The sequence below is a fragment of the Macaca fascicularis genome, chromosome 4 (assembly GCF_037993035.2).
Source record: "Macaca fascicularis isolate 582-1 chromosome 4, T2T-MFA8v1.1".
Taxonomy (NCBI): Eukaryota; Metazoa; Chordata; class Mammalia; order Primates; family Cercopithecidae; genus Macaca; species Macaca fascicularis.
In genome coordinates, this window is record NC_088378.1 from 98,659,268 (window position 1) to 98,671,867 (window position 12,600).

The 12,600-nt window shown below is 36.9% G+C and overlaps 1 pseudogene; it reads left to right on the forward strand.

The window, feature by feature from the left end:
* Positions 1–1,797: 1,797 nt before the first annotated feature.
* Positions 1,798–1,895, forward strand: LOC123573186 (U6 spliceosomal RNA; annotated as a pseudogene).
* The last annotated feature ends 10,705 nt before the right edge of the window (positions 1,896–12,600 follow it).

Here is a 12,600-nt window from a genome sequence, read left to right on the forward strand (position 1 = left end):
AGGACTACAAAAGATGCTGGCAGAGCCAGACTGGATTTCTATGCATTATGAACATCCTCATTATGAGAATCCTCCCCAATATTCCCTTCAGGGTATCTCTGAAGGACATCAAATATAGAAGTTATACCAGTAGACAGAACCTGGGCCAGCTAGAATTCTTAACTGCTCATTCTACTGGATAGAAAATGAATCAACAGACTCAAAAGTCTATGACATTAACTGGTCAGCCTCTCTCCCTCAGATTACAACATGCCTGCCCTTAGATCCCAAATCTATCTCAGAAGAAAAATATTTTGGTATCACCAATGTGATGAAACACAGTGAAAAGGCATATTAAATAAACTATACTATTTATTCAATTCTATTTTATCTCTGTTAACATTTTAAATTGTTATAAAAATAAATTCTGAAAATAAAGAAACATTATGATTGCCATTTCATGGAGAAGCAGATCAATATCCTCTCAGGTTGGCCCTTCACCAATCATTTTAGCCACTCTATAGCTTTGACCTTCTCACAGCGGCCACAGGTGGTTCAAAACACAAAAGGCCAGAGGCAGCAAAAGCACAGAGTAATGAGAGTAGAGAAACAGAGCTTTGGTACCTCACAGAGAACAAAGCTGTTCTCAGGGTATAAGTAATCAAGAGCAAGCATTTTACAGGGTATTTTAGAGAGAAGTAAAAGCTTTTTGGTAAGGCAGTTATAAAAACTCAAATTCAAATGAATGCTGAGCAAAGGCACAGGCAAAGACTAGAATTCTTATGCAAATTACAGTTGCAAGAAAACATCTGGAGCCAACTGACAGAGGACCAAAATACTGTGGAATAAAAATGGGAAGAATGCAGAAGACAGTCAGTCAGTGGAAACTGGGAGAAGAAACATGGAAATTAAACATGTAAAAAAAACTGCTCCCATGTCTATACTGATGATTTTTATTAATCTTATTATGAGAAGAAAATGGAAGTGTGTATCAGTACATGCTGCTGAGAATCCATAATTATAAAACAAAAACTACACAATTTTAGTCTAGTATTGACATATATATTTTTCGTTACTTAGAAGACATTTTTTATTGTCTTGTACTAACTTTAACAACCCCTCCATATATTCATCAAAGTTCTGATCCTTAGAAAACAGAAAATAGATGAGCAAATAAATTTGGTTTTTAACAAGGTTTGTTATCTGGGTGTTATTTGTTTTCAACAGATAATTTGAAAACATCGAATTTTCATTACAAATGGATTTTTGCTTCTATAAATGTTCCCAATAACAATCTTCTGAGCTTTCTTGTCAATTCAGTAAGATGAAGGAAGGCTAAGCAGAGATATTGAAACATAAATACTGAAAAGGAAGAGACAACAACATTTGTAGAAAATGCTGCTGAAGAATTGACTCATGAAATATTTCAGGGGTGCAATTGGCAATATGACAAAAAAATACTTAAAATATGCAATATCTTTGAGGCAATAATTCTAGTTCAAGAAATTTACTTGAAGTAAATAATCAGAGATGTGAGAAGATGTGTGTGTGAAGAATATTTACAATAACTTATTTCTATAGTTAAAGAAAATAGAGTGCTCACTTTAGCAGCACATATACAGATAATCTTCAATTTATGGTGGTTTATATTGTGGTTTTTCAACTTTAAAATAGTGTAAAAGTGATAAACATTTGGTAAAAACCATACTTATTTCACCATCGCTAAATAAAGTAGCCAGCCATTGCTTTCAGTCAGCTGCATATTTCAACATAATACTTTCTACTTACAATGGGTTTCTTGGAAAGTAACTCTATTGTAAGCCAAGGAGCATTTGTACTAAAATTGGAATGATAGCATATTAACATGGTCCCTGCACAAAGATGACATGAAAATTTGTGAAGCTTTCCATATTTTTCAACCCAAAGATTTCATCAAGACAAATAATAATCAAATTATCAAAAATAAAAGACAATTTTAAGAGCAGCAAGAGATAAGAAATGCATTACGTACAATAGTATTTTAATACCACTATCAGTTGACTTCTCATTAGAGACCTTACAAGGCAGGGAAGACTGGGATGAAATATTCAAAACGCTGAATGAAACAAACCTGACAACCAAGGATATCTGGCAAAGCATTCTTTTGGAAATGAGGGAGACAATGGTAGCATCTTACAAAATAAGATGTTTACAAGATGTGCACAATAGAAAAACCATGATATTGACTTTTATACAGTAAAGATACAGAGGGGCGGAGCAAGATGGCCGAATAGGAACAGCTCCAGTCTCCAACTCCCAGCGCGAGCGACACAGAACACCGGTGATTTCTGCATTTTCAACTGAGGTACTGGGTTCATCTCACTGGGGAGTGCCAGACAATCGGTGCTGGTCAGCTGCTGCAGCCCAACCAGCGAGAGCTGAAGCAGGGCGAGGCATTGCCTCACCTGGGAAGCGCAAGGGGGAAGGGAATCCCTTTTCCTAGCCAGGGGAACTGAGACACACAACACCTGGAAAATCGGGTAACTCCCACCCCAATACTGCGCTCTAAGCAAACAGGCACACCAGGAGATCATATCCCACACCTGGCCGGGAGGGTCCCACACCCAGGGAGCCTCCCTCATTGCTAGCACAGCAGTCTGTGATCTACCGGCAAGGCAGCAGCGAGGCTGGGGGAGGGGCGCCCGCCATTGCTGAGGCTTAAGTAGGTAAACAAAGCTGCTGGGAAGCTCGAACTGGGTGGAGCTCACAGCAGCTCAAGGAAACCTGCCTGTCTCTGTAGACTCCACCTCTGGGGACAGGGCAATAACAAACACAGCCGAAACCTCTGCAGACGCAAACGACTCTGTCTGACAGCTTTGAAGAGAGCAGTGGATCTCCCAACACGGAGGTTGAGATCTGAGAAGGGACAGACTCCCTGCTCAAGTGGGTCCCTGACCCCTGAGTAGCCTAACTGGGAGACATCCCCCACTAGGGGCAGTCTGACACCCCACACCTCACAGGGTGGAGTACACCCCTGAGAGGAAGCTTCTAAAGCAAGAATCACACAGGTACAATTGCTGTTCAGAAATATTCTATCTTCCGCAGCCTCTGCTGCTGATACCCAGGTAAACAGGGTCTGGAGTGGACATCAAGCAATCTCCAACAGACTTACAGCTGAGGGTCCTGACTGTTAGAAGGAAAACTATCAAACAGGAAGGACACCTACACCAAAACCCCATCAGTACATCACCATCATCAAAGACCAGAGGCAGATAAAACCACAAAGATGGGGAAAAAGCAGGGCAGAAAAGCTGGAAATTCAAAAAATAAGAGCGCATCTCCCCCGGCAAAGGAGCGCAGCTCATCGCCAGCAACGGATCAAAGCTGGATGGAGAATGACTTTGACGAGATGAGAGAAGAAGGCTTCAGTCCATCAAATTTCTCAGAGCTAAAGGAGGAATTACGTACCCAGCGCAAAGAAACTAAAAATCTTGAAAAAGAAGTGGAAGAATTGATGGCTAGAGTAATTAATGCAGAGAAGGTCATAAACGAAATGAAAGAGATGAAAACCATGACACAAGAAATACGTGACAAATGCACAAGCTTCAGTAACCGACTCGATCAACTGGAAGAAAGAGTATCTGCGATTGAGGATCAAATGAATGAAATGAAGCGAGAAGAGAAACCAAAAGAAAAAAGAAGAAAAAGAAATGAACGAAGCCTGCAAGAAGTATGGGATTATGTAAAAAGACCAAATCTACGTCTGATTGGGGTGCCTGAAAGCGAGGGGGAAAATGGAACCAAGTTGGAAAACACTCTTCAGGATATCATCCAGGAGAACTTCCCCAACCTAGTAGGGCAGGCCAACATTCAAATCCAGGAAATACAGAGAACGCCACAAAGATACTCCTCGAGAAGAGCAACTCCAAGACACATAATTGCCAGATTCACCAAAGTTGAAATGAAGGAAAAAATCTTAAGGGCAGCCAGAGAGAAAGGTCGGGTTACCCACAAAGGGAAGCCCATCAGACTAACAGCAGATCTCTCGGCAGAAACTCTCCAAGCCAGAAGAGAGTGGGGGCCAATATTCAACATTCTTAAAGAAAAGAATTTTAATCCCAGAATTTCATATCCAGCCAAACTAAGTTTCATAAGTGAAGGAGAAATAAAATCCTTTACAGATAAGCAATTGCTTAGAGATTTTGTCACCACTAGGCCTGCCTTACAAGAGACCCTGAAGGAAGCACTAAACATGGAAAGGAACAACTGGTCATAGCCATTGCAAAAACATGCCAAAATGTAAAGACCATCGAGGCTAGGAAGAAACTGCATCAACTAACGAGCAAAATAACCAGTTAATATCATAATGGCAGGATCAAGTTCACACATAACAATCTTAACCTTAAATGTAAATGGACTAAATGCTCCAATTAAAAGACACAGACTGGCAAACTGGATAAAGAGTCAAGACCCATCAGTCTGCTGTATTCAGGAGACCCATCTCACATGCAGAGACATACATAGGCTCAAAATAAAGGGATGGAGGAAGATTTACCAAGCAAATGGAGAACAAAAAAAAGCGGGGGTTGCAATACTAGTCTCTGATAAAACAGACTTTAAACCATCAAAGATCAAAAGAGACAAAGAAGGCCATTACATAATGGTAAAGGGATCAATTCAACAGGAAGAGCTAACTATCCTAAATATATATGCACCCAATACAGGAGCACCCAGCTTCAAAAATCACAAGCATTCTTATACACCAGTAACAGACAAACAGAGAGCCAAATCATGAATGAACTTCCATTCACAATTGCTTCAAAGAGAATAAAATACCTAGGAATCCAACTTACAAGGGTTGTAAAGGACCTCTTCAAGGAGAACTACAAACCACTGCTCAGTGAAATAAAAGAGGACACAAACAAATGGAAGAACATACCATGCTCATGGATAGGAAGAATCAATATCGTGAAAATGGCCATACTGCCCAAGGTTATTTATAGATTCAATGCCATCCCCATCAAGCTGCCAATGAGTTTCTTCACAGAATTGGAAAAAACTGCTTTAAAGTTCATATGGAACCAAAAAAGAGCCCGCATCTCCAAGACAATCCTAAGTCAAAAGAACAAAGCTGGAGGCATCACGCTACCTGACTTCAAACTATACTACAAGGCTACAGTAACCAAAACAGCATGGTACTGGTACCAAAACAGAGATATAGACCAATGGAACAGAACAGAGTCCTCAGAAATAATACCACACATCTACAGCCATCTGATCTTTGACCTACCTGAGAGAAACAAGAAATGGGGAAAGGATTCCCTATTTAATAAATGGTGCTGGGAAAATTGGCTAGCCATAAGTAGAAAGCTGAAACTGGATCCTTTCCTTACTCCTTATACGAAAATTAATTCAAGATGGATTAGAGACTTAAATGTTAGACCTAATACCATAAAAATCCTAGAGGAAAACCTAGGTAGTACCATTCAGGACATAGGCATGGGCAAAGACTTCATGTCTAAAACACCAAAAGCAACGGCAGCAAAAGCCAAAATTGACAAATGGGATCTCATTAAATTAAAGAGCTTCTGCACAGCAAAAGAAACTACCATCAGAGTGAACAGGCAACCTACAGAATGGGAGAAAATTTTTGCAATCTACTCATCTGACAAAGGGCTAATATCCAGAACCTACAAAGAACTCAAACAAATTTACAAGAAAGAAACAAACAACCCCATCAAAAAGTGGGCAAAGGATATGAACAGACATTTCTCCAAAGAAGACATTCATACAGCCAACAGACACATGAAAAAATGCTCATCACTGGCCATCAGAGAAATGCAAATCAAAACCACAATGAGATACCATCTCACACCAGTTAGAATGGCGATCATTAAAAAGTCAGGAAACAACAGGTGCTGGAGAGGATGTGGAGAAATAGGAACACTTTTACACTGTTGGTGGGATTGTAAACTAGTTCAACCATTATGGAAAACAGTATGGCGATTCCTCAAGGATCTAGAACTAGATGTACCATATGACCCAGCCATCCCATTACTGGGTATATACCCAAAGGATTATAAATCATGCTGCTATAAAGACACATGCACTCGTATGTTTATTGCAGCACTATTCACAATAGCAAAGACTTGGAATCAACCCAAATGTCCATCAGTGACAGATTGGATTAAGAAAATGTGGCACATATACACCATGGAATACTATGCAGCCATCAAAAAGGATGAGTTTGTGTCCTTTGTAGGGACATGGATGCAGCTGGAAACCATCATTCTTAGCAATCTGTCACAAGAACAGAAAACCAAACACCACATGTTCTCACTCATAGGTGGGAACTGAACAATGAGATCACTTGGACTCAGGAAGGGGAACATCACACACAGGGGCCTGTCATGGGGAGGGGGGAGGGGGGAGGGATTGCATTGGGAGTTATACCTGATGTAAATGACAAGTTGATGGGTGCAGCACACCATCATGGCACAAGTATACATATGTAAGAAACCTGCACGTTATGCACATGTACCTTACAACTTAAAGTATAATAATAATAAATAAATTTAAAAAAATAAAAAATAAAAAAAAAATAAAGATACAGAAAATTTCCATCACCAAAGAGATCCCTTGTATTGTCCACCTTTCCATCTACTCCTCTCCTCTCTTCCATTCCCTACCCCTGGCCACTACTAACCTGTTGTTTATATTTATAATTATGTCATTTTAAGAGCATTATATAAGAAGAATCATATAATGTGCAATCTTTGGGGACTGGTTTTTTTCACTCAGCATAACTCCCTGAAGAATCATACAGTTTGCTGCAAGTATCACTAGTTCATTTCTTGTATTGCTGAGGTAGTCCACGTTACGGATGTATCAGTTTGTTTAACCATCTGCCCATTGAAGGATGGCTGAATTTTTTCCAGGTTTTTTGGTTCTGGTGAATAAAGTTGCTACAAACATTTAAAAAAGAAAAAATAAATGAGAAAAAATAAAACATTCTCAGGTAAACAAAAGTTAAGGGAGTTTATCAGCATGAGGCCTGCTTTACAGGAATTGCTAAAGGGAGTTCTTTAAACTGAATCAAAAAGCTTCTAATAAATAACATAAAAGTTATACATGCACAAACCCAATGGTCTAAGTAATACAGAGCAATAATCAGAGTGCTCTAGGACTATAATGTTGTTATATAAAGTAATTTTATTCTTAGTACAGGAGTAAAGGACAAAAAAATTAATAACTACTGTTGAAATAAATTGTTGAGGAATACATACTATAAAATGATGTAAATTCAGACATTAAAAATGAAAATTGTGTGTGGGGGAAAGTAAAAGTATAGATTTGTTGTATGCAAAATTTGCTCACTCTTACTGTTATAAGTAGAAGATATTCTATGTAAGCCTCACGGTAAACAAAAGCAAAAAAAGTTTATTGGAGACACACAGAAAAATTAAAAAGATTAAAAACTACAACTACAGAAATTTATCAAACCACAAAGGAAGACAGCAAGACAGGAAGAAACAAAGTATCTACAAAAACCCAGAAAACAGTTAACAAAATGGTGAACAGTAATTCCTTACTATTGGCAGTAGTGAGTCCTTACCTATCAATAAGTACCTTGAACATAAATAGATTAAATTCTCCAATAAAAGGACATACAGTAAATGAATTTATAAAAAATAAGACCCAACTACATACTGCCTACAAGAGACTTACCTCACTTTTTAGGATACACAGACTGAAAATGAAGGACTAAAAAAAGATATTCTATGCAAAACCAAAATAACGCAGGGATAGTAATACTTAGCAAAAAATTAAAGAGGAAAAACTACTTCCAAACTTTTATTATCAATTAATTAATTTATTTATTTATTTTAAGACGGAGTTTTTCGCTCTTGTTGCCTAGGCTGGAATGCAATGGCACGATCCCGGCTCACTGCAACCTCTGCCTCCTGGTTCAAGAAATCCTCCTGCCTCAGCCTCCTGAGTAGCTGGGATTACAGGCCTGCACCACCATGCCTGGCTAATTTTGTACTTTCAGTAGAGACAGAGTTTCTCCATGTTGGTCAGGCTGGCCTTGAACCCAAAATTTTTTTAAATAAGGCCAGCATCACTCTGATACCACAGTCAAGCAAGGATATAAAAGGAAAGAAAACTACTGGCCAATATCCTTGATGAATATAGACACAACAATTCTCAACAAATTAGCAGCAAGCCAAAGTCAACATCACAAAGGATCACTTATCATGATCAAGTGAGATTTATTTCTGGGATGCAAGGATGGTTTAACATTCACAAATCAATAAATGTGATACACCATATTAGCAGACTGAAGGACAAAAAGTTATATAATCACCTCATCAGATGCAGAAAAAAATTTGATAAAATTCAACATACTTTCATGACAAAAACACTCAGCAAATTAGGTATACAAGGAAAGTCCTTCAGCACAATTAAGGCCATACATAATAAACCCACATCTAACATTATACTCAATGATGAAAAATTGAAATCCTTTTCTCTAACGACTGCAACAAGACAAAAATTCCACCTGTTGCTACTTCTATTCAGCATTGTAATGGAAGTCCTTCTTAGAGCGATAAGGCAGGAGAAGGAAATAAAAGGCATCTAAATAAATAAAAAAGAATTAAAACCATTGCTACTTTGCTGATGGAATGATCTTATATCAGAAAAAGCTAAAGACTATAACCAAAAACTGTTATAACTAATAACAAATTTGGTAAAGTTGCAGGATACAAAATTAACACACAAAAATCAGTAACATTTCTCTACACTAAAAACGAACTTTCCAAAAAGGTAATCAAGAAAACAATCACATTTACAATAGCTACAAAAAAATTAAATACTTAGGAATAAATGTAACCAAGGAGATGAAAGACCTGTACATCGAAAACTATAAAACATTAATGAAAGAAATAGATGAAGACAAAGATAAATTGAAAGATAGCCTATGCTTATGCATTGGAAGAATTAATATTGTTAAAATGTTCACACTATCCAATGCAATCTATAGATTTAATGTAATCTTTACCAAAATTCCAATGTCATTTTACATAGATATAGAAAAAAACAATTTAAAAATTCATATGGATCCAAAAAATCTCAAATAGTCACAGCAATCATAAGCAAAAAGAACAAAGCTAAAGGCATCACATCACCTGATTTCAAGCTATACCACAAAGTGGTGATAATTAAAACAGCATGGTGCTGGTACAAAAATAGACACATTGACCAGTGAAAACTGAAAGAAGAGCCCAGAAATGAACCCATACAACTACAGTCAATTCATTTTTGACAAAGGTGCAAAGAGTATGCAAAGAGGACAGTCTCTTCAATAAATGATGTTGGGAAAAGTGGACATTCATATGTAAAAAAATGAAAGTGGACCTTTATCTCACACCACATATAAAAATAAGCTCAGAATATTTCAAAGACTTAAGCATAAGGTCTGAAACTGTAGAACTATAAGAAGAAAACATAGGAGAAAAATTATTCAACGTTGGTGTGGGCAAAGATTTTTTAGATTTGACTTCAAAAGCACAGGCAACAGAAACAAAAATAGACAAATGAGAATGAAAACCTTCTGTACAGCAAAGGAAAAACTGAGAGAGTTGAAAGATAACCTATGGACAGAAATAAAATATTAGCAAGTCATACATTTGGTAAGGGATTAATATTCAAAACATATAAAGAACTCAATCTATAGAAAGAAAACAATCTGATTAAGAAAAGGGCAAGAGGTGGGCGCGATGGCTCACGTCTGTAATCCCAGCACTTTGGGAGACCGAGACGGGCGGATCACGAGGTCAGGAGATCGAGACCATCCTGGCTAACACGGTGAAACCCCGTCTCTATTAAAAATACAAAAAGTTAGCTGAGCGTGGTGGCGGGCGCATGTAGTCCCAGCTACTTGGGAGGCTGAGGCAGGAGAATGGCGTGAACCCGGGAGGTGGAGCTTGCAGTGAGCTGAGATGCACCACGGCACTCCAGCCTGCGGGACAAAGGGAGACTCCGTCTCAAAAAAATAAATAAAATAAAATAAAAAGAGCAAGGAATCTGAATAGACATTTCTCAAAAGACAGCATACAAATGGCTAGCAGATACAAGAAAAAAGTCCATGACATCACTAATAATTAGGGAGATGCAAATTAAAACCACAATAAGATATCACCTTATACCTGTTAGAATGACTATTTTCAAAAATATGAAAACTAAGTGTTAGTGAGAACGTGGAGAAAAGAGAATCCTTGTACACTATTGGTGGAAATGTAAATTGGTAGAGCCATTATGGAAAACAGTTTGGAGGTTCCTCAAAAAACTAAAAATACAATCATCATATAATCCAGCAATCTAACTTCTGGGTATTTACTCAAAAGATTTGAAATCGGTATGTTGAAGAGATATCTGCGCTCTTACATTGATTGCAGCACTATTTGCAATATTCAAGTTACGAAATCAACCTTAGTGTCCATCAGTGGATGAATGGATAAAGAAAATGTGGTATATAAACACAATGGACTATTATTCAGCCTTAAAAAGGGACGCAATTCAGTCAATTGTAATATGAATCAACTTGGAGAACATTATGCTAAGTAAAATAAGCCCAACACAGGAAAACAAATACTATATGTTTTATATATGGAACCTTTATATGTGGAACCTAAAATAATTGAACTCATAGAAACAGAGTAGAATGGTGGTTACCAGAGGCTGGCGGATGGGGGAAATGGGGAGATAGTCAAAGGGTATGAAATCTCGGTTCGATAAGAAGAATGTTTGATTTCTTTTTTGATACCTGTTACATAACATGGTGAATATTGCTAATACTTGAAAATTGTATATTTCAGTCACTAAGAGAATACATTTCAAGTGGCCTCATCATAAAAAATGTTCATTTAAGGTGATGAATATGTTGATTAGCTTAATCAGGTCACATTGTTTTAAAAATCAAAACACTACTTTGTACCACTTAAATATATACAACTATAATTTATCAATATATAATTAAAATTAAACAAGAAAACCCAGGGGGAAAGCGGGACTTGAGATACAGACCATTTATGCTATAATAAGGTTTATAAAATTCTAACTTTTTTCTTTAAGATAAAAATTAAAAACAAATGAGACTGTAAGTTCCCTCAAAAAAAGAAAAATAGAAACACCTGTTATAGCCCAAACAATGGAACTAACCAAATAATTTATAGTAAATGTTTAAAATGAGATCAAATGTGTCATAATCATGTGGATCAATTTATCTGACTACAAATTAGTTGAGAAGGGCAGTCTGCCATGACCCTGAGATTCATGCACATCTTTGCTCAGTGTGTCAAGTTATAGGGCCTAATCTCCTCTAGCCTGATGCTGTTTCTGCAGATAGACTCATACACAGTTAAGTAGGTCAAGGCAACCAAAACATACATGTGACTGCTCAGGAGGGGCTTATTTACTGCATACTATAAAAGGTACTGAGCCCTTAACCCTGGGTTCCAGCCCAACCAGGCCATTGCATCATCCCATGATATTTAGGGTAAGGAGAACTAGCACTAACATACTGATGCTTCTGCTGCTGCTGTGCTGTGAGTAATGACCTGTCTTGTTCTGACCCAATGAGTAGTACAGTTTACTTTCAGCGCCTCTGCTATGAAGGTTGAGGTTTTTTCCCCTAATCGATTCCTTGCTTTTCACCTGCCAGTTTGTGTTGCTTCACTTCATTGTGTTTGGTTTGTACTCTTTCGACATAGAGCAATAAGAATATATACCTCCTAGTTATTTTAAAGATTGAAATATTACATGTAAAGCAATTAGAACACTGCCTGACACATAAGTGTCCAATAACTATTTAGCAATCAGCATCATTGTTGTCAACATCATCCCCATCGTCACCATTAGAATCACGCAGTACAATCATATTTAGTAATTTCTAGAAAATATGGTATCCTTGCTACTAAAAGAGCAAGTTATAAAATGCTGAGAACCAATAGGAAAAATCTAAGTAATTGTTAAATCTAAATAGAGGGTATACTGCAGTTCCTTGTACCAAACTTGAAAACTATATGAAAGTTTAAAATTATATCAACATAAAAAGTTACCTTAAAAAAAAGTAAGCACAGTAAATACCAATCTGAATTTATTTATATACCTCTATATTAAATACATAATATACTTGCATATGTGTGTATATACACAAATATCATAGGCACACTCACAAACACACGTTTTAATAGATAAAAATAATAGGCTATCTCATCAGTCAAAAGCGACCACACTTGGTGTGATTTGGAATAATTTTTTGTGTGTTTTCTCAATATATTTTCCAAATTTTAAAATAGATATAAATTATGTTAAAATAGAAAAAGTAGACATTTAAAAAGAAAATTAAAAACTCTTTTTTATGGAAAGTTTTACATAAACAATGACTTCAAAATACAGCCCCTAAGTTTTTATATTTAAATGAAGAAATACCTATCAGACATTTCAAATAATGTTTGTTATCTGAAGAAGTGGAAGAGTAGATACTCAGAAACTCATGATGTTTAAGACTAAATAAATGTGTTATTGTGTGTGAAGTTTTGGGTTTCAACTTTGTTTGAACTCCGGAAGTTTACCACA